Here is a 23,369-nt window from a genome sequence, read left to right as displayed (position 1 = left end):
AAAAACGACATACAGATGGCCAACAGACCCATGAAAAGATGCTCAACATCACTCTTCATCAGGGAAATGCAAATCAAAAACCACAATGAGATATCACCTCACACCTGTCAGGATGGCTAAAATCAACAACACAAGAAACAAGTGTTGGTGAGGATGTGAAAAAAAAAAAAAAAAAGAACCACTGTTGGTAGGAATACAAACTGGTGCAGCCACTGTGGAAGACAGTATGGAGGTTCTTCAAAAAGTCAAAAATAGAACTACCCTATGATCCAGTTGCACTACTGCGTTTTTACCCAAACAATACAAGAACACTAATTCAAAGGGATACAAGCACCCCTCTGTTAACAGCAGCGTTATTCACAGTAGCCAAGATATGGAAGCAGCCTAAGTGTTCATCAACAGATGAATGCATAAAGAAGAGGTGTATGTATATACAGTGGAATATTATTCAGCCACAATGAACAAAATCTTGCCATTTGCAATGACATGGTTGGAACTAGAGACTATAATGCTAAATGAAATAAGTCAGTCAGAGAAAGACAACTACCATATGATTTCATATGAGAGAGAGAGAGAGGCAAACCAAGAAACAGACTTTTAATGACAGAAAACAAACTGATGGTTATCAGAAGGTGGGTGGGTGGGGGATAGATAAAATAGGTGAAGGGGATTAAGGAGTACATTTGTCATGATGAGCACTGAGTAACGTATAGAATCATTGAATCACTATATTGTACACCTGAAACTAATATAACACTGTATGTTAACTATTTGGAATTAAAATTAGAAACTTAATAAAAAAACAAGGTAAAAGGCATAAAATAAAATAAAGTAAAATAATAAAAAGTAAATGAAATGCTGATTCTGGGCCTCCACTCTAGAGCTTTGATTCAGGAAGTCTGGGCTCGGGCCCAAGAATCTCCTTTCGAAATAAACCCACATGGCATTCGGTAGAAGGTCCTCAGACCCTTTGAAAAACAGTTACAAATCACTGAAACCCACAGATTATCCAAAAACTTCCATTTTTGGCAAAGATCTTAACTCATCCCCTTTCTCCTTCCTTCGTGTTCTAATTTCATCTATCAACTCTCTCCTTCGTCCCTGCCTTCCCTCATACCCATGCACCTCTTCCATCTCCAAATCCTAAACCAGAATTACTAAGATGTAGTGAGAACTCTGAGAGTTATTTTAGCACACCAGAATGTATGCTTCCAGAAGTCTCTATGAAGCACACACACTCTTCCTCAGGTAAGCTCACATACATCTACAGAGCATTTTCCAGGGGCAAGGAAACCAGTGGTGTCTCATTTCCAGGGGCAAGGAAACCAGTGGTGTCTCAATCCTTTCTGTTCTCCAAGACCCTCTTCTGCTTCTCTTGCCTCCATTTACCTTCACCATTTCATGACTGTCCTCGGGAGAATCCCACAATCCCTTACGCTCCTCTTGAGTTATCCAACCCTGACCCAACCCCCACCCTCATTTTTCTTCACTCCCCCTCCCTTCTCATCTACATGCTTTCCTCTGTGGCCAATCTGATCGCGAAGTTCCAAATGTCTCCTTGCTGTGGCTGACTCCTAAGTCTCTCTCCTGGTCCAAGACCTCTACACCAACCAACCACCCCACACCAGCAACTCCAACCCAACATGCCAAAACTCAACGCACTCCTCACCTGTGTTTCTGACACCCCTGGCTTCCCTGGTTCAAGACCTTGGAGTGATCTTTGACATTCCCTCTTGGCCCCACATTCCATCCTTTACCGATTTTTACTCACTTCTCCTTTCCTGTTTCTCTCTGTGTGTCCCTTTCTTTTACATCATGAGCTTTGTTTTTTGTCTTGACTTCAATCCTAGCCAAGGTTCTTTGGTTGCCAGAAAGAAATGACCAGTCAACCCGAGGGGATTATTAAAAGGCACAAGAGGATCTCACAGACACAAAAATGGAAATGCAGCTGGACACGGAGTTAGACTTGGAAGGCTTTAGGGATAAGGTTGTTGCTGCTTCCAGCTCCTTTTTCCCTCTCGGGCCATTTGGTGCTTCTGTGGATTCCTTTCTGTAGACTTGTGCCATTGTCCAGCTTGTCTTTACCTAGATTGTTTATGTCCCCAAATGATTGTCCCAACCCCTCATGTGCTCTAGAGACTAAATGCAGGCTCTGTCATTTGGTTCAAACTCTAAAGAGAGGTTTGATGGACCACTAAACCAGCCAGCCAGGAGATTTAACCTCTAGACTTGCCACAAATCCAGCTTTGATTCCAGCATCTGAATTAGTCCAGGTAGAATTATGGGTGTTAACACAGGTCTCTAGGTGTGCTCCTTCAGCAGTGTCTATTGATGAGGACCATTCCCAGACAAAGGGGTTGTTTGAAATGTACCCCACAAAATTCTACCACAGTGGTTCCCGGAAGCTGGGTTACAAACTAGTGGCATGTCCCAACCAAGTTTTTACCTGTCTGTTATGAAATTATGAAATGCTAAAAGTAACAATTGTGTGTGGGTTACAAACTAGTGGCATATCCAGAACCAATTTTTTACTGGTCTGTTATGAAATGAGAAAAGTAACGTGTGTGTGTGTGTGTGTGTGTGTGTGTGCATGCACGTGAGCACATGTTGGGAAGAGGGATCATATATTATATAAGGTTTCAGATGTCCTTTTTGGAAAACACGGTCCTTTACACAGAGATAATGTCCTTTCTGCTTATAGAGGTTGACATCTCTTTGCACTTATGAAACGGTAGTGGCTTAGACGGTTGTTGTGGCTGTTTGTGCCGTTATTTAGAAAAATAAAATGTTGGGATGCCTATCTCAGTCCCTTAAATTTGGGGGTAAACATGGCTGGCTCATGAAATCTGAATGTCTTAGAAACATACTGTGTCTTGACTATTTGAATAGCTTCCTACATGGTGTCTCTGCTTTCAAGATCTCTTTCCCACCTACCTTGGCCATCACTGTCAAGTTAATCTCCCTAAAATGTTTTTGAATATGTTTCCTTGTTGAAGTCTCCAAGGGCTTTGCAAGGATTATGAAATAAAATAGAAAGTCCTTGACCTCTAGAAACTAGTTCCAACCTGAGTTCCCAGCCCTTTCCCGATGCCCTCATCCACACCTGTCATGTGTTCCAGACAAGGCTCCTTCTTATCTTTCCTACCCCTGCCCCTTCCCACTGTCCTGCCCTACTTTCCAGCCTACCTCCATGAAGTCTTCTGGTACTCTGGGCTAAACTGAATCTTTCCTGACTCTGCATCCCTTTATTAAAATATTTATACATTCTTAGGACACTTATTACAATCTGTGCCACCATGTGATATTTGTGCATTTCCTATATACCCTACTAATTGTAAACCCTTGAGAACAACTACCAAGCCTATGGAGCAAGTGTGGGGAAGGTGGAGTCACAGCACACAGGATTCAAAGTGTGGCTCTGTTCTGTGTGATTTTCAAAATGCCACTTGACTAGTATGAACCTCCATTCACTCATCTTTAAACTGGAGAGGATACTGCCAACTGCTCAGAGTCATTGTGTGGTAAGTGAGATCACCCATTAAAGTCCCAAGGCTATAATCATTGATTAATAAAAATGGTGATTTTTTTTCTTGCTTGAATACAGTGGACAGTCATAAAAGATTTGTCCAACTGAGAACCTCATGAATGAATACATCAAAAAGGAGGCCTATTTAGGGTCCAACAAGGGATATCACTATAAAATTAATATTAACCTTTCTATGTGATTCATAATTTGCCTCTGGGGAAGGTTCCAGTAAAAGAGTTAAAAACATTTGAGCAGCACAGCACATGGGAAGAAGTGCCATGCTTTCCAAAGTGGGTTGGACAAAGTGGGTTGTCCTCAAAGGACAATGCTCAGGTGAAAACATACATCTTGGCATGTTTTTGTTTTTGTTTTTGTTTTTGTTTTTGTTTTTGTTTTTAAATACAGCTCCTCTCCTTTGAGGCCACACCTCATAAATGGACCTGTTTGGTTTTGACCATCTCTCTGTCCTTTGCTCAACCTTGATAGACTGGCTAATGACCACCTAAGTTGCTCAAAATCGGGCAAAAGATTGCGAGATGTGGAAATATCTGGATGAACCATCTACTGCTGAACTTCCTGTTATGTAAAAATAAACATCTTCATGAAAGAAGTCACTTTTTATTACTTTGCTGCTAAAGACATCCTAGCTAACACAAACACAAGAAGTGATCTTACCCCAGTCTTTCATACCCAGAAATCAGGCTGAGGGCACAGAAGGTGTTTCAGGATGTCCACAGGGAGAAAGATAAGGGAGAAGAAGAACATCGGTAGTCCTTTGAGCCCTGTAGCTCTGCATCAGCCACTACTCTAAACTTCATACAGGCCTAATCTCCCGTGGACCTCACAGCATCCCTGGGAGACAGGTGGTCTTTCTGAGCCGTTTACAAGCAAGAAAACGAAAGTGCTGAGAAGTTAAATCAATTGCCCATGTTACACGGTCATCAAGTGGAACGGTGGGATTTTCTCCCAAGCAGGCAGGCTCTAGGGTCCACCTGGTTTATCACTAGTAACAGAAGGTCCCATCACTTCTGGGGGATGGCATCCCCCAGATGCCATCACTTGGGGACAATCGGGTCTGAAAAGGCCCACAGTCTTCACTTTGGGGCTCACTCCAGGGGAGATGGTGAACTAGTCTGAAACACCACAGGCACCTCGTCCACACCTCAAACCCTCCTCATGGCATCCGTGCCGCACCCCTCTGTGAACCCTGGCTTCCTCCCTGCTCAGCCCCCAGCCCTGCCAAGTTCGTCACCTCCCACCTCTTCTCCTTTGGGACCCTGGGTTCCCTACTTTCTTTCTCGCTGCTGTACACAGTCCTACAGCCTCCTCCTCCTCCTCCCTCAAGCCTGCTCTTGTAGACGCTTGTATCAAGTCCATGTGTCGACCCCTGGACATGCTCTAAAGGTGACACAGGGAGGTTGAGAAGAAAAATCAAAATAACTGACAACAGTTAGAAAAAAAAAGTGCAAAACCCCATATCCCTACTCAATAAATAGCCACTAAAATCATGGTAACTGTGCCTGATTTTAAAAGATGTGTTCAGGGGGCGCCTGGGTGGCTGTCGGTTGAGCGTCCGACTTCGGCTCAGGTCATGATCTTGTGGTTTGTGGGTTTGAGCCCTGCATCTGGCTCTCAGCTGTCAGCATCAAGCCCGCTTCAGATCCTCTGTCTCCCTCTCCTTCTGCCCCTCCCCTGTTCTCTCTCCCTGTCTCAAAAATAAACATTAAAAAATAGTAATAATAAAATAAAAGATGTGTTCAATTCCATACATTTAAAGCTCACATACATTATCGTTAAGATGTATTTAACACACTGTCTTTAATTAGAAAACTAAAACCTCACAAACACAGTAGCAATAGATTTAGAGGATTCCATTCTGAATATGGTCAAGGTAACAGAAAGTGCACTTTCCTACTTGACAAAGCACATCTCAGGGACATGGGTCACAGGATGACATCTCTTTGCTTCCATGACAATAAGCACTGATTAGGTTTCTGGTGTGTGCTGAGGCCCCAGGGAAACCAGCTGACGTGGTGCTTGGTAAGATGATGAGAGATTTCTCTTGCAGAGCTCCCCCTCTCCCCAAAAGGTGACACAGCACTTCATAAACAATTATTACCACTGAGTGGAGGCACTGGGAAGTGGGGTGACACTTAGTGGCAGCAACCCACTGGGACTCGGAGCTTCTGCTACTCAGCTGTTTCTCGGACATCCTTCTTGTCTGTCTCTGTGGGTAAACCACTCTCCCTCCACACTACGCACAAAGAATGCCTCCTTGAGCCCCCAGGACACAGCCACTTCTCACTGTATCTTGTAGCCACCTGGCTCACTGTGTGATCCTTCATTCTCAACTTCACAAGGAAGACCATTCGCTTTATTCATCCTTGGGATCCTCACCCTCTCCTTCAAAACTCAACATTGCAGCTGGCCAAAGAAGCTACTGGAAGTCCGATGAACTAATGAGGCATGGAGGGATGGTAGAGTGTTCCGCACTGGTAAGAACTTTTTGTCCACTCAAGGACTTTGCTCACAGATGGTCTGTGTTCTCGTCCTCACCTCTCCCTCCCCATTTTGACTGTAAAGGAACATAGAGATGGAACGAGTCTCATCAATGATACAACATTCTTCCTTGGGTATTCCTTCCCTGCTGGGTAAAGCTTTTCAGAAACTGGCTTCTTGGCTTTTATGTGACCGGAAAATTTTGCAAGAACCAACTGTGGTTCTAAGGAAAGATTTCACTAAGCAAAGTGGAAGTCCTCCCATGGCTGCCTGCAGACTGCCAGCAACTTCCCCTATGGCACCTCAGGAGAAGAGGAGGAACCCTAGCTGAGCACCAGGATGCTGACCTGCTATGCATCTTGCCCCACCCAGGGGAGAAATGTGTAAGAAGAAGGTCTGGGCCAAGAGCCCCAAGGCTTAGAGAGAGAGAGAGCTGCCAGAGGGCCTACCTTCACAGTTGCTGTTTTCCCTGCTTAGATGCCCTCCCCAGTTTCTTCACCCCCCAGACATTCAGTTCACTCCCTAAGGGAAAACTCTGTGCCAAATGTCACCTCCTCCAGAAAGTCTTCCAGGCATCCTTCCAGCCTGAATCAACCACCCTTTCCATGACTTTCCCCAGAAGCCTTTGTTTATAGCAGTATTATACTCTGTATATTGTTCTATTTGTTAGCATTTTAGGTCTTTCTGTTGGACAGCAAATCTTTCGGGTCATTGATTGATATCTTAGTCATTTCCTTCCCTCTGTGTACCTTTTTCCTCTCCAATCTTTCTCTCTGCCTTTCTCTGCCTCTCCATCTGTCTGTCTCTCTGTCTCCCTGTCTCTGTCTCTCCCTCTCTCTCTCTGTCTCTGTCTCTCTCTCTCACACACACACACAGAGCATTGCTTGTCCCCAGAACTTTTTGAAAGAGCCTTTTGAGCAGCCCAGAGAATCTCTTCTCCACTTCCACAGGGAGGTGTGACTAATTCCCTCCAGTGCTTAAAGGGGAGAAGCGAGTTTCCAATTCTATCTGAAACATAAATACTGAGCTTAAGCCACACCAGTTCTGACCCCTTTTATGGCACAGGAAAATATTCCTCCTCTCTGGGACAGCTGCATTTTCCAAGTCACCTTTGAAAATAACACTCACATTCTAAAAAATTAGAGTAGCACTTTTTATTTTTATGTTTATTTTTGTAACTCACTTTATGACCATATTATTTGCTCACAATAATGAGACTCAGAGCCGTAATAGTGAAAACCAGAAAAGCCTTAGAGAAATATTATCCACCCCTGCCAATTTACAACTGTGGAAATCGAGGCCATGAGAGATAAGGTGACCTGCCCATGGTCACTCAGCCAGCTGGTGGCAGGGCCAGGACTTGGGCCAGGCCCCTGACCCCACAGAGTGCTCTGCTCTCTGATTGGGAGTTCAATGGACAGTGGGTTTTGTTTGGGGTTCTATTTTTTTTTAATTTTTTAAATATCTTTATTTATTTTTGAAAGGGGGGGGGGAGGGCAGAGAGAGGGGAGACACAGAATCTGAAGCAGGCTCCAGGCTCTGAAGCTGTCACCACAGAGTCCAACACCCGCTGGAACTCAAGAACCAGGGGATCATGACCTAAGCCAAAGTGGGATGATTAACCAACTGAGCCTGGGTTTCCATTTTAAAAGCAGAATTGACCATGTCAAATTTTACAGCACTCTCAGGCCTCAAGGTTCAACTACTGGAATAGAGACAAGAGACTGGAAGGGAGGCACCACTTCCCTGCCTAAGCGGCAGAGCGCGGGCCCTGGGGCTTGGCTAGGAGCTGGGGCCTGCCACAGCATGCTCCGGGCTGCCTGTCCCCCACCCTGATCCTGCAGCGCCCTGCTGCCAGCAGCCCCGTCCTGCGGTTTGGACAGCTGGGCTGCGCTCAGTTACATGTGGGAATTCCCTGATCTCCGGGGCGACAAAAGGAAAAGGGGGGATTGGATGCCCCTCTCCTCGCTCTGCAGAACAGCCCTGCTCCTGCCCGACCCAGGACCTGTGCCGAGGGGTAGCGAAGAAAAAAGAAGAAGAAGAATATAAACTGGACAAAAAGCGTTAGTGTGTGGTTGAAGTTTGGGGCTGGGGAGAGGGGGCGCCAAGAGCCCAGGCTCCAGGGAGGAAAGGGGAAAAGGTTAGGGAAGGACCTAGAAAGAAGCGCCACCACGAATCAGGGAACCATGGGGGCTGAGGAGAGCTGGATCTGGGCATGAATGAAGGACTAACCAAGTAGTGACAAAGCCCCGGCTGCCTTCCCCTCCCTTCAGTCTGGAGCGACGCCTGCTTCACTTCATCCAGCCGAAAACTCCGCAGCCTGGGGGTGGGAAGGCGGAGCGAGTGGAGGGAGGGGACGGGCTCAGGTGGGCAGCTGCGCATGCGCAGACAGAGCTGCCGGCCCGAAGCCAGTGCTAACGTCTCAGAGCCCTTCTGGCCACCTCACTTCTCATCACCCCCTTACTCCCGGCTGGCCACCTCTTCTCCGAAGCATACTGACTCAGTGCAGCCTAATCCTCCAACTCCCACCTGACATGCTTCTCCCAAAACACACCTGGGAGAGCAATGACCTCACTACCTCTTTTCACCGAAATCCCTCCCTTCTGTAACCACGTCTGTAACCACGTCTGCTTCTGTGCTCAGACCAGCCCCTGTAGACTCGTGGCTCAGTTCCGCCTATGCCTGCAGGGGGAATTGCAGAAACTCACCACCTCCCACCTTTCTTCCCCACCCGGAGTCACTGTTTAATCCACGTGGATGCTGGGCCCCTTCGCTGCCACCTCTCCCCGAGAGCATGTCACCCTGGCAGCTCCTGGAATCAATACAGAACCCACACCAGGAGGCTGCTGGGGTTCCTCAGGGTTACCGGAAGCTTGTGACAGAGTGGTCATCACCGGCTGCATGCTCAAGATGTCCTTAATCCTTAGCTATGACCGTGTTGTTTGTTGGGGGGGAAAAAAAGTCAAAAGATATTATTCTTCAATATAAACTTTTTTTTCTTTAATTTATTTTTAAGTTTATTTTTTTGTTTTGAGAGACAGAACACAAGCAGGGGAGGGGCAGAGAGAGGGAGAGACAGAATCCCAAGCAGGCTCCGCACCATCAGCACAGAATCCAATGCAGGGCTCAAACTCACCAACCATGAGATCATGACCTGAACTGAGATCAAGAGTCAGACAATTAACCGACTGTGCCACCCAGGTGCCCTTCTTAAATATAAAATTTAAAGGGAAAAGATTTGAGGGAATACCAAGGGACGGTGATGGGGTGGGAGGGGAAGGAGGTGGAAATGAGGCTATGGGGGAAGTTTTAGTCAAGGTGCTATTCAGAGAGGTCAGTGGAGAAGGGCCTGCTTGGAGACAGCCATTCTGAGGCTATAGAGTGGCACCTGGAAAACCAGGCCAGCCCTGGGGATGGGGGGCTGCCTCCCATAACATCAGTGCAGGGATCCCCTTGGGAACTGAAGGGCGAGGCGAGGCTTGCCCTGAAGATGAGTGTGGTGGCTGACAATGGAGACCATTGTGCACCAGGCCTGATGCTTTCACACTTTCTCATGTCCAGCACAGCACCCACCCACCTGGCTCCTGGGACTGTGGCAAACACCGATACACAAAAAAGAAACCGCAAACCCCCATGGTCTCTCCACTGAGACTGCAGAGGCCCCACGGTCCGGCCAGGATGCAGAAACATCCTTCATTGGAATGTAGCTCAGAGGAAGCACGTACTGGGCATTGCTGGTGTTAAATTAGCACGCACGTGCTGGTCCTCATACAGGAGGCAAAGCGAGCTGCTCTGGTCCCAGGAACTGGGGCAGAGGGGGCTGGGAAGAACAGTGACTCAGGATATGCCAGGGCCTTTCACTACAACCCGATCAGGTCTAAGTAATACCCTTGTTTTACAGACAGGGAAACTGAGGCTCTGAGAGCCTCATGACAACCTTGCACAGTACCTGGGGCAGCTGAGATTTGAACCCCTTCTCTTTGCATCACCCATGCTGCCCTCCAGAGGGCTCAGCAGGCAGCTTCTAGAACTGTGTGGGAAGAAGGTGGGAAGGAAGGCCAGAGCCACCTCTGGTTCACAGCTCCTTCACTATTCCCACCCCGACTCGGGCAAGGGAAACCAAGAGAGTGCAGAATCTTTTCCTGGTGCCCAACACACCCAGGACACGCCCAGGACATGTCCCAAGGTTGCGTGGAGGCTTCTCTGGTGACAGCATCAAGGCCAAGGCCAGAACCAAGTATCTCACAGTGCTGAGACACACAGTGGAGCCAGGCTCCTCCTTCAGGGCAGGAGAAAATGCAGCAAGATGACGCACGAGGCTGGGCTGTCTGAGGAAACTGGGTGGTTTCAGTTCACACAGGTTTGGGGAGGCACCAACTAGTTTCAGTTCAGGACCAGCCAGGTGGGGAGGGAGCCTCCCTCCACAGTCTGGCTCAGTCCCGATGCACGATGCACAATGCGAATGCGCGTAGGGGAGGCCAAACCAGCCCATCCTGATCAAATGTCTCTGAAGGGTCTGTTCTCCTAGGAGACCAAGTGCCCCCTGGCAGAGGGGGAGGGGAGGCTCTTGGTTTGACCTTTAATGTCCTGCAAACTGGATCCTTTTTGTGTCTCCCTGGAAGCCTCTCAGACACAAGAAGGGCCATTTCAGAGTGCAGGGGAGCCACAGAAGGTCCCGAGGTTGATGCCAGACTGACGGAGTAAAACTGGAGCACGCGATCCTAGAAGGAACTCATCTGATTTCTTATCTAAGAATGTGGGAGGAGAAGGAGGCAGACTAAGCATGGAGTATCTAGCTGGCCAGGTTTTTGTTTTAATTTTTTTTTTTTTTACATTTATTTATTTTTGAGAGACAGAGAGAGACAGAGCGTAAGTCGGGAAAGGACAGAGAGAGAATGAGACACAGAATCCGAAGCAGGCTAGCTGGCCAGGTTTCTAGGACAAGGGGCAGGGGATGATGAGGTGCAGGCCAAGGTCAGCATGAGGTGTGTGCAGCCCTGGCTGGGTGGAAGTCCTGCTGTCAACAGGAACCCACCTTCTTGCTCATCTTCGTCTGCTGCTATTAAAGAGCCTGTGGTATCCATAGAAACTAAAAGAGCCCAGTCTGAGGGTTGGAGATCCTCCTGCCCCTCTTTCTCTTTCTCCGTTCACCCTCTCATCTCTCCCATTGCCCTGCTCCCCCCTTTTTCCTTCCTCCACATCTCTGTGTTCCCCTGGAATGCTCCCCACCCGCATTCACCTATCCCTACCTCTCTCACATCCCAGCTCATGTCTGTTTAAAATGATGACCCACTTCGGGGACACTCTGCTGTGCTAACTCAGGGCCTCTCAACCTTGGCCGCTGTGGCACAAACTGCCAATTGGCCCTAGTAGTCTGTTCTTTTAGCTAATTTTTAAAAAACTTTTTCACTGTATATTTATTTTCCAGAGACAGAAAGAGACTGAGTGCGAGTCCGGGAGGGGCAGAGAGAGAGAGGGAGACGCAGAATCAGAAGCAGGCTCCAGGCTCTGAGCTGTCAGCACAGAGCCCAACACGGGGCTCAAACCCATGAACCGTAAGGTCATGACCTAAGCCAAAGTCGGACTCATAACCGACTGAGCCACCCGGGGGGGCCCCGGGGCCCCTCTTTTAGCCAGTTTTTAAATGGTCGTAAGACCACCAAGAATAAAGATGACACTTTGTATCTATGTGTGCTGCTAGGACTGAGTTCTGGCCAAAGGGAGGTCAGCAAGGGTGTCATGTGCGAACTTTCCTTTCATCTTCCTTGTTAGGTATAGGGACACGATGGCTGGAACTCATGCAGACATTTGGGCCTGTGGAATATATCACAGCCAGTTTATGTATCTTCCGGATCTGCTCAAACAAACTTTCTCTGCTCGACGCCACTAATAATCCTCTGAGAGGATCACCTGACCTCAACCACATTCTTGTAAGTCGGAGAAGGGTTTGGATTTTCTAAAGGGAGGCCAGTTGAATTCCATGCCATCTTGTGGCAGAGGTAAGGGTGCCGTGACATTTCACCTGCTTGGCGGGGCCGGGCCCATTGTTGTGGATGTTCCCGATTCCTCATGTTGCCTGCAGGTACAGCCCAGCAGCACATTACTTCATGCCTCCCATCACATCCCTTTCACCTCCTGCCCCAAGGCTTCCCTGTTGCTGCTGAGGAGCAAGACACCAGAGGACCTGCTTACCTGAGCGGGGACACTGTCCTCCAGGCCAGGCTCTGTTGTGCCCTGGATGAGATGGGCAGGTAGAGAGCCCCACTGACTCCTAGTCACTCACTGGGCTCTACATGCCTGGTTCTGCCACTGTTTGGAGATCTGGCTTTCCCTTGAAGGAGATGCCAGACAGTAGCACCTCGAAGTCCAGGGACCCTGCGAAAGTCAACTTTGACCAAAGAGGACCAGTCAGACAAATTCTTCTCCCTTCCTCCTCCCACATTTCCTGGTCCAAGCCCCGATCGACCTTTCTGGAAACATCCCACAAGACCCAACAGTTGGCTGCATTTGCCAAAAGCTGTGATGAACTTAGTGATGCAGTCCTTTGTAGTTCACCCTGTCCACCTCTGCCTCACTCTCCTTCCCCCTCCATCTTGCTTCCTGGGGCTGTACTCTCCAATAAAGTGTGAGTGCCTTTGCTTTTGCCCCAAGCTCTGGTTTCTGGGGTACCTGGGCTAAACTAGGGAGACACATGGGGGATGGTAAAGAAGCAACGTGGAGGGATCCAAAGCCCTGAGGATTGTGACACCGTCATCCCCATCCTGGCTGCACACTCTCAGTTTTTATCTGACAAACAAAGATCTACCGTATTTAAGCTACAACTATTTTGGTGGGTTTTTTTGTGTGTTTTTTTTGTTTTTTGTTTTTTGTTGTTTTTTTTTTTTGGTCACTTGTGACCTTCCCCTAATAAATGCAGCTGCTCGTGACAACCACTTCTGAGCTCCAATTCCCTGGAGCAGTGCGTAGCCCATCATTAAAATATTTGTGTCCCTCTCTCTTCATATTTCACTGTCACTGGCGTTGACTTATTTTGATCCACACAGCACTCCTATGAGGCAAATGGAACAGGTATAATTATTCCTTTCCATTCGCCACCTTTCCCACCCAACTCTCTCTTAAAAGGATAAGGAGGGGGCGCCTGGGTGACGCAGTCGGTTAAGCGTCCGACTTCAGCCAGGTCACGATCTCGCGGTCCGTGAGTTCGAGCCCCGCGTCAGGCTCTGGGCTGATGGCTCGGAGCCTGGAGCCTGTTTCCGATTCTGTGTCTCCCTCTCTCTCTGCCCCTCCCCCGTTCATGCTCTGTCTCTCTCTGTCCCAAAAATAAATAAATAAATAAAAAACGTTGAAAAAAAAATTAAAAAAAAAAATTAAAAAAAAAAAAAGGATAAGGAAATGGTACCTCTTAGAAGTATAGGATTTGCCTAATGGTGAGAACTAATAAGAGAAAATCTGGCTTGCAGGCCATTAAACCAGACTGCACCACCATTTCATCCCTACCCTTCAGAGGTCACACAGCTGGGGAGTCGGCAAATCTCCCGTTCTCCTTCCAGGCACACCACGGACTGCCTTTCCTTCCCCCTTGAAGTTAGAAGTGGCCTCGTGTCTGACTGAGGCCAAAGCAATGCCTGCAGAGGTGGTCTGTATGCAGAAAGAAGCTCTAGAAAGCAGCGATGATTCACCAGGCATTTTTTTTAAATGTTTATTTATTTTTGAGAGAGAGGGAGACACAGCATGAGTGGGGGAGGGGCAGAGAGACAGGGAGACACAGACTCCGAAGCAGGCCCCAGGCTCTGAGCTGTCAGCACAGAGACTGACACAGGGCTCGAACTCACGAACCGCTTGCTCATGACCTGAGCCAAAGTCTGACTCTTAAGCGACTGAGCCACCCAGGTGCATTGGTTTTACATCTGGCCTGGAGACCAGTAGACCCAGGGAAGGTGCTTACTCTGAAGGCCCAGGTATGGAGCAGGGCCCCAGCCTGCTCACAATGGACATGTAATGAGAAAGAGAAATAAACCTTTCAGATTTTAAGCCACTGAGATTGGGGGATGCTTGTTCACTGCACCATAACCCAGCCCAACCTGACTAATACACGCATTAAAGGGGCAGGTCGCATCCAGAGATTTGGGCTCATTTGGATTTGTTTTCAGAGGGGACAAATCAAAGCCAGTATTATTAAAATGTCAAAGATCTTCTCAAATTCTGACAACTCTGAGATCCTCAGGAGGTTGTGTCTGTTAGTTGAAGCATTTGTAGAGAGAGTTCTGGAAAACCCTGGAGATGAAAGCCAAGGACGTGCTTCCATCTCAGCGCTGACAGGCCTGCACCACACAGAGCCATTTCCGGGTTTCTACTGTCAAATGCAACGGCTTCCCTGCCGTAACCGATGATCGGGTTAGACCTTCCGACTGCCCAGAATGGGTTTTTAAAAACTGTTTTTGTACCTTGCGAGGAATTTATAGTTTTATCCTTGAAAAGAGACAAGCGGCCCAACAAGGGCAATGAATATGTCTCGTGTTCTCCAATTCCATGAAGAAGCCTTCCCCTCGGAACCCCAACAGCTCCTGGGCCATTCTGCCCCCTGGGTGGAGAGAGCTGGAAAAAGGAGAAATGGATCCATTCCTCTTTAATTTTTTTTTAATGTTTATTTATTATTGAGAGACAGGGAGAGATAGAACACGAGCAGGGGAGGGACAGAGAGAGAGGGGAGACACAGAACCTGAAGCAGGCTCCAGGCTCTGAGCTGTCAGCACAGAGCCCGATGTGGGGCTCAAACTTACAAACCGTTAGATCATGACCTGAGCTGAAGCCAGTCACTTAACCGACTGAGCCACCCAGGCACCCCTTAGATCCATTCCTCCTTAAAACCCCTCAACCTATCTGGAACCAGCACAACTCCCAGAAAAAGAGTCCACAGATTCCCTTTCCAGTGACTATGGACGTATCTGAGGATGAGAAGAGAGAATCTGCCTCCATGGGGAGCCAAGCAGCCCAGCACAAGCCCGCCCTTTCTTGTGAAGCCATGCCAACATCAGGGTTGCATTTCCTATCCAAACCCTTGGCCCAGGAGTATTAAACACTTTGAGAAGGACGTGGAATCATCACTCAAAACAGTAAGATGCCAGCTTCTTTTGAGCTCGTGATCTTTGTGAAAGCTTTGTGCGCAGCAGCTCTATTTGGAGCTGACGCTGGCCCAGCCCAGAGCCCCTGGGGCAGGTGTCTTCCTGCCCAGCCCCTGTGCGTCACTTTCTCATTGTCTGCACACCTTCTCCTGTCTCTCTCTGCAGCCCCTGAGGGCTCCTGCAAGCCCTCCTTCACGCAGCAGCTTCCAGTCACTTAGCTCCATCCTGGCCACAAAATCTCTACCACTTAATTACATAACATAACGTGTGATGTTTCATTGTCCCACCTTATGGTAAATCACACGGGACAAGAATCAAGCCTTGTTTCCTCTTATTTCCATGCTCTCCTCCCCACAAAGATTTTGCTGGGGTCCTGATAGTTATTCACCGAGTACTCTTTCTGCTTCGTTTCCCGTGGAGGTTGAACCCAAGGCTGTTTTCTAATCTTAATTTTTTAGAATAGATGTCAAGGGTCAAAGCACCAACAACCTACTCTACGCAAAATAATTTTTCTAGGTATTGTTTGCTGCCAAACACCAGTTCACCAAAAGACTCTAAACCTATTTCTTTTGGGGGGGATGAAATGACCCACATGCCTCTGAGTCCTTGGCACTGAAAGTGTTTTGCAAGCTTATCTGAGTGTCCAAGGAAAATTAAAAGATCTTTCCAAGACTAAAAACATCAAAACTGACCAAAATTCAGAAAATCTCTGAAAGAAAAGCCCACACACAGTTCCACTACCTCTGTCCTGAGCCACTGTCATCTGTCATCTCTCAGCTGGATTATCGTGAGAGATTCCGAGTTTGTGTCCTGCCTGACAAGGTTACTCCCCATTTTCTACCTGGGATAGTTGGCTGGTATGATGTGTTTGCTCTACAATACAAATTTCACTGGGCAAGACCCCTCCTGAAAATCTGTCGATGGTATCCAAATTCCTTAGCATATCATATAAGACCCTCACCACTTGCTCCAACCCCAACTCCCACCTTCCCCTCCCCAGGGACCAAGATTTATTATAGGACTTTGGCAAATGTCCTGGGCTCTCTGACCTGGGGTCCTTATACTTCACACTTTACTCAGCTGGAATGCACTCGCATGCCCTCTTTTCTTACATTCCATCTCCATTTAGAAATCAGCTGCCTCCCTTGAGCCTCTAGAGCTTCCAAGACAGAGTTCAGAGCACCCACTTCTTCCCAGGTTATCACACTGACCAGGGAAGCCTGCTTCCTCACCAATGCCTCTCCTTAGACAGAGGGCTGGACACAGTAGAGGGACAACCTCTAGCCCATATTCACCCAAGTGGGCACATCCAGTCTCCTGTACCACTTTCACTCTTGTCTCCTTCTTTGGGGAAAAGGAGTATTGGGGGGAAGAAGAGCAGTCGGCTCAAAAGTAAAGGTAATTTTCAGTAAAGTAAAAAAAAAAAAAAAACACAATACAAGAAACAGTAAGAAAGAGAAAATAATATCACCAAATACATTAGGTGGACTTACGTCAATGCACAGTTGAGTTATCTAACTGGGCTGAGCCATAAAGAGTGTTTGAAAAAGAGATAGATATGATTTCAGTAGTGCCAGGAATTCTGGGCACTAGAGGAAAATGGGACATGTCAACTCCTGCCCCTCAGTTCAGGGCAGGAGGGTGGACTGTCTTGGTCTGCAGACCATCAGGGCAGCTGGAAGGCCACTGACAACTCTTCTACTCTTGGGTTGCCTGTTAGTCTCAGACTCTCATACCCTATTTGAAAAACTATTGCCTCCAGATTTTATTTATTTTTATTTTAACTACATTAATCATTTGTTGAATTATGTTCTACATCAGACCAGACCAGTGCTTTCTTGTGTGTGAGGTACAGTGGATCATGGAGACTCATGTGCATTTCGTGGGGGAATACCAAGGATATGCCTTTTTAAAAAATGTTTATTTATTTTCAAGAGACAGAGTGTGAGTGGGGAGGAGTAGAGGGAGGGGGACAGAGTATCCAAAGAAGGCTCTGCACGGACAGCAGCAAGCCCAACAGGGGGCTCAAACCCACGAACTGTGAGATCATGACCTGAGCCAAAGTGGGAAGCTCAACCAGCTGAGCCACCCAGATGCCCCAACAAGGATATGCCTTTTAATGAAAAAGTGGATGAAAGCTTAGTGTGCCACATATTGAAGGCCTCCTCACACCACCTAGAAATTGCCTGGCCCATCAGCTACACCAACCAGGAGGCTCATGAGGACAGTAAGTGTGTTCATATAGTTCCCTGTGTTTCCAGATTCATACTGGGGGTTCATACTAGTCTACTATGTTTAATAATACATACTAGATGCTCACAGTAACATCTATTTAGAGTTGAAATTTTTGTTGCTTGAATGAGATAGTTAATTACAAAAGGATAAGTAAATCAATGGAGGAATAAAGTCAAAGAGAGATAAAGAATTGAAATCCAAATTATAAGCCAAAAGGAGGCTTTGACATGTGATGGAGGTTCTGTTAACATTGTGGAAGGTAAGAAATGCTGCTGTGAGCCTGGCTGGAAACAGGTACTTGGGTGACAGTGTAAATAAAAAGTATTTAATTGCATCAAATGTCACAAGGACAAGAAAAAAATCAGAGATAAATACAGCAGACCTGCTCTACCCCATTAAATTATTAGCATCAGAAATAAGCACAAAAACAAGACATTCCTCACCCAAACTGTCTTGCTCCATAGCTACTAACCATTTGGTAATCATCAAGGTGTCAAGACAAAAATTTTCCATCTAGTCCTCAAAACCTGCAGGATCAGAAACCACTCCAGGTGTTTCAAACAGAAGGAATTTAATATAGGGAGTGATCAAGATCAACAAAATATTGGAAGAGCTGAGAAAATGAGGAGAAAAGGTAAGGTTATCCAGAGATACATAACATTAGGAATCTGCTACCAAGTCTAGGGCTGAAGTCAAAGATTAAAAGTAGGATCACCAGAGCCCACAGGGCTGCCCCCAGTGGCTGCTGGAGTGCCTGCCCCTCACCACCCACCACTGCAGCAGGCCAGGACCCCACACTCAGCTGATGTAGTGGGAGCTCAGACCCCAAGCTCTCCTCCTGAGGCTGCCACAGTTGTTGAAAGTGCACTGCCTGGGCAGGAACCAAAAAGCCCCAATTTTGCTGCCACTGCCACTTCCAGAGGCAACAAGACAAAAAGTCTTGTCTCCTTCCAATCAAAGGACAGCACCTGCCATGCAGACACTGACAGGACCCGAAATGACAAGAGAATCTGGACAATGTAATTTGCAAACTTCAGCTTCTGCACTACAAAAGGGAGCACAAAGGGGTAGGAACAGAGAGAAGCGGGACAGGTCCTGGGCACAACCATAGTGTGGGGGTCTCCAGGTTCTGTGCAACAGATGAGAATGTGTGTGCACACATGTGTACACCAGTATAGGTAAAGGTGAGTGCACACACACACACACACACACACACACACCTGTGTCTGAGAGGCAAGGGATTATTATTAAATTTACATGCTCCTGGTTCAGTCTAGACATGTCTCAAAACAACTGCTTCAGTTATGTCGTTGGGCTAAATAATAGCATCCTAACCACCCAGGGAGATGTGTTGCCTCAGTCTAGAAATCACTACTCATTAACCCAACTCCCATGGGCCAGCTGGTCTTTTCTGGGCCTTCCAATAGCTCAAGTGGAGGAAGCATGAGTGTTCCCTATGCTCACGAGGAGTGAACACACAATTCGTCACTCCCAGTTCCCAGAGCACTTTTACTATTAAAAACAAGCTGAATAATGGTATATTCAAGGGAATATACCCCTGCACAAGCAGGGAAGGGACAGAAAGAGAGGGGAACAGAGGATCCAAAGTGAAGCAGGCTTTGGGCTGACAGCAATGTGATCCCAAAGTGGGACTGGAACTTTCAACAATGAGATAGATCATGACCTGAGTGGAAGTCAGATGCTTAACCCACTGAGTCACCCAGGCACCCCTCCTCCCAGTACACCTTTGAACCTGAGAACATCCAAGAGAAATTTCTCCTCTGGAGACTTTAAATTAAGATACATTTTGGGGCACCTGGGTGGCTCAGTCGGTTAAGTGGCCGACTTCGGCTCAGGTCATGATCTCACAGTCCGTGAGTTCGAGCCCTGCGTCGGGCTCTGTGCTGACAGCTCAGAGCCTGGAGCCTGTTTCAGATTCTGTGTCTCCCTCTCTCTGACCCTCCCCCGTTCATGCTCTGTCTCTCTCTGTCTCAAAAATAAATAAACGTTTAAAAAAATCATTAAATTAAGATACATTTTGAAATAATAAGAACTTTTAAGTAATATGAATAAAAATATTATTTTTATAAATATTTTTAAAATCCCTCCCTAGAAATCTTTCTAATGACAAAGATGAGGGCACTAAATGGTCTCCTGAGGATTTTTATTGTGCTTTCTTGGTTTGGTTTGGACGGGGGTTTTGGGAGGGGGCTCTCTGGTTTCCTTTTTTTTTTTTTTTTCTTATTTTGAAATAATTCCACATTACAGAAAAGTTGTAAGAGTAGTACAAAGAACTACCATATCCCCTTCACCCAGATTACCCCATTTGCCCCCTCTCTCTCTTTCTCTTTCTCCCTTCCTCCCTCTCTCCTCCCCCCGCCCCATCTCCATTGGTTCCCCTTCTGAACTATTTGGAAGCAAGCTGTAAACCTGATGCCCCATCCCTCCTACATACTCCCGTGTGTATTTCCCAAAAGCAAAGACACTCTCCTGCATAACCACAGTACAGTCATTTACAGCAGGAAATGGACTTCGATAATGGCACTGGCTTCCAAACCAGAAACCCCATTCAGTTTCCACCACTGGTCCCCGCCATGTTACCTTTCCCTTTCTGGTTCCCAACCCAATCCAAGATCATGCCTTGTATATAGACTCCATCAATACAGAAACCACACAGCCTTTTTTTTTTCTTTTTTTGCCTCTCCTGTCCCCTACAATCTCAAGAGCACGACCTTTCATTCTTTAGTTGAGCCCCAGCAGGGTCAGCCCAATCTTTCCTCCCCAGCCAGCCTCGGAAGTGACACCAGCTGTCCTGGAGCACCTCTGGGGCACCCTGGGCCCACATGTCCCACCTGCGGTATTGTGCTCTTGGTCTGCTGGCCAGCTGGGTGGCTGGGTTTTTCCCTCATAAAATCAGTCCCTGCTTTCAGTCAGTAAGTAGCCAATAGAGTTTTGTGGGGAGACCCTCCCAGACAGTGCTTTGCTTTCCAATCACAAGGCACTGGTGCCTTTCTCCCCGTGTTCGGTTCACACCCCATGCAGATTCCTTTTAAACTCTTGCAGCCCAGGCGTGCCTGGGTGGCTCAGTAGGTTGAGCATTCAACTCTTGATTTTGGCTCAGGTCATGATCCCAGGGTTATGGGATTGAGTCCAGCCTTGGGCTTTGCATTGAGCATGGAACCTTCTTAAGATTCTCTCTCTCCCTCTGCCCCGCTGGCCCTGCAAATAAAAAAATAAAATAAACTTAAAAAAAAAAAAAACCTCTCCTGACTGGGTTTGGCCAGCTGTGTGCCTATTCTGCTGCAAGAAAGCCAAGCCCAGGATTTCCAGACACCTGGATGCCAGTCCCGTCTTAAGTTCTCTGAGCCTCAGTTCCCAGATCCAGAAATGGGCCCTAAATGGGCCCTAAGGACTTCTTAGTTTCCTTCCAGCCTTGGCACCATCCACCTTCACTTCTAATGCTGCCTGGAGGCCCCAGTGTCTGCACTCCCATTGGCTTTTTGGCAACACCCCTGGGGAAGAGGTGTCTCCTGGAATCTTCCAGTCCAATGGGCAGAGGAAGACAGCAGGAGCTTTAGTCTTGGGTGGTGAATGGCCACGTGACCTCTGACCTCCCACCTTGCTGAGCCCCCTCTTGGAGAGGGATTGTTATACCAGGGGCAAGTCCACATTCTCATGCAAATGATCATAGCTTCTATGGCAAGAGAAGAGGCCTTCACTTCACTCCTCTCCCTGTCTGCTTAGAAAATTAAAACAGAAAGAAAGAAAGAGAGGGAGAAAGTAGATTTGCAGCTTATTGCTGCCCCAGGACAGGAAGCGGACAGGTAAAGGGAATACTTAAAGGGGTTTCTTCTTAAATGTTGAACATGTTCTAAAATGGACTGTAGCAATGGTTGAACACCTCTGAATATACTAAAAACCATTGATTTGTGGGCTTTAAACAGGTGAATTTTGTGGTACGTAAATTATCTTGGTAAAGCTATTTCATGCGCGCACACACACACACACACAGACTGATGACAAGAAAGCACCATCAGAGAACTCTAATCTCTCCGTGTTGATGGATGACACTGGAAGATCATCCAGATGTGGCCCCAAGTGAGGTCAGGTGAGAGCCAAGAGGTGTTGGAGGAAGGGAGACACTCAAGTTGCAGGGGTAGGGGTGGGGAGTTAGAGCTGGTGTAAAGACTGGGGGGATGGGAGGAGTCTCCTGAGCAAAAAAATGTTACTCCTCCCCAACTGGGCAGATGTGGCTGTATTAGTCGATCTCAGGGCCTTAACTGGTAGATCGGCAACAGGATAGTCTCACCCCAGATTAAGTCATGCAAGGATTTCCAGCAAGGAGAGGACCTGGGATCAGGCTGCCCACCACCCCTCTACCCTGTCAGCTCTAGAAGTAACCCCTCTATCGTCAGGTGATCTCAAGGATTCAAGGAAGTGAAAAGTAGATCCTTCTCCAAATAAATGATAGATGCTTGGTACATAGATACATCGATGATAAATGATAGATAGATAGATAGATAGATAGATGATAGATAGATAGATAGATAGACAGACCTTTGGTTGATTCAAAAAATAATATAGTGAGGTTATCACAAGGAGTCAAAAAAATCATGTTTTGGATCTAAATTTGACAAATTCCCAGCTGTGTGAGGCTGACATGTAACTTATGTGTACACCTCACTTCCTCGTCCATAAAATGGGCACAGAAGAGGTGCTTGCTTCATGGAGTTGTGCACATTAAAGAAGAAAATGAACATGAAGCAGTGGGTCAAATGCCTGATACTCAGCAAATATTCGCTATTACCAGTTTTCATCTTTATCTTTTTTAAAAAAATATTTATTTGTTTTGAGAGAGAGGAGAAAGAGTGTGTGAGCACAAGCAGGGGAGGGGCAGAGAGAGAGAGGGAGAGAGAGAATCCCAAGCAGGCTCTTTGCCTTCAATACGGAGCCGGATGTGCAGCTCAAACCCACAAACTGTGAGATCGTGACCTGAGCCAAAATCAAGTGTCAGATGCTTAACTGACTGAACCACCCAGGCCCCCCTAGTCTTTATCTTATCATGAGTATGAACTCCCTGTGCATCTAAGGAAACCAAGAGCCTAAAAGTGGGGGCTGTGATCCAGATCTGCACCCTGACGGGCTCTGCTCTGCAGGCCATGCACTGACTTCTCCCTGGGAAAGCATTCACCTGAGGCTGTCAGAATAAGCACTCCCAGCTCAGCTGGATACAGATGTGGGGGCACTGCAACCCTGACACAACACAGCCTGAAGGGAGTAAGTCAGAGATTTGAGGTCTCATTTTATAGTACCCAACCTCTGTGAGAGAGACACTTTCACAATGGCTGAACGCGGCTCTGGGGGCAGTGGTTCTCAATCAGGGACACTTAGGGGCTAGGCACTCAACCTCCCTTTGGATTTCCACCCTCCACTCAGAAGTTCCTGATGCCTGACTGGGAACCAATATAAATCATGTCATTGCGATCTGGAGTCTTCTCCTGCTACAGAAAGGCAGAGAGTATAAGAAAAAGATGTTTTAGCTTGGAAACAGCAAGAGAAAGCTCTCCCTACAAAAAGTACCCAGGGCCAGGAGTGAAGACAAGGAAAGAGTTTCCTAGTGACTCAGAGGCTGGGCCAAGGTCTAGGATGCCTTGATTTCAATGGGCCCTTTGCAGGTGGACGGACAGGTGAGGTCAGAGTCTGAATCTGAAGCCTTTTCTGGAAATGAGACACCTCCCTCCTTCTGAACTCATTTCTTCCTGGGCTTTATTCAAGCAAGGGTTTCTTTTGAAATAGGAGAAGCTGGGCACCCAGGGTGGGACTGGGGGCCAAGCAGGTCCAGTCACCAGCCTGCAGGCTGCCAGGAGTACAGACAAGGTGGTCTTTTAGCCTCCGGGCAAACATCTGTGCTGCCTTATCTCTAGGTGAGCACAGGGGGGATCCCGCAGAGGAGGAAAGGACCTGGTGTGGGCAGGGACAGGAAAATA

This window comes from Panthera tigris, chromosome B2 (genome assembly GCF_018350195.1).
Source record: "Panthera tigris isolate Pti1 chromosome B2, P.tigris_Pti1_mat1.1, whole genome shotgun sequence".
Taxonomy (NCBI): domain Eukaryota; kingdom Metazoa; phylum Chordata; class Mammalia; order Carnivora; family Felidae; genus Panthera; species Panthera tigris.
The sequence above is the reverse complement of the archived record's forward strand: the minus strand, read 5'-3'. Positions refer to the sequence as shown.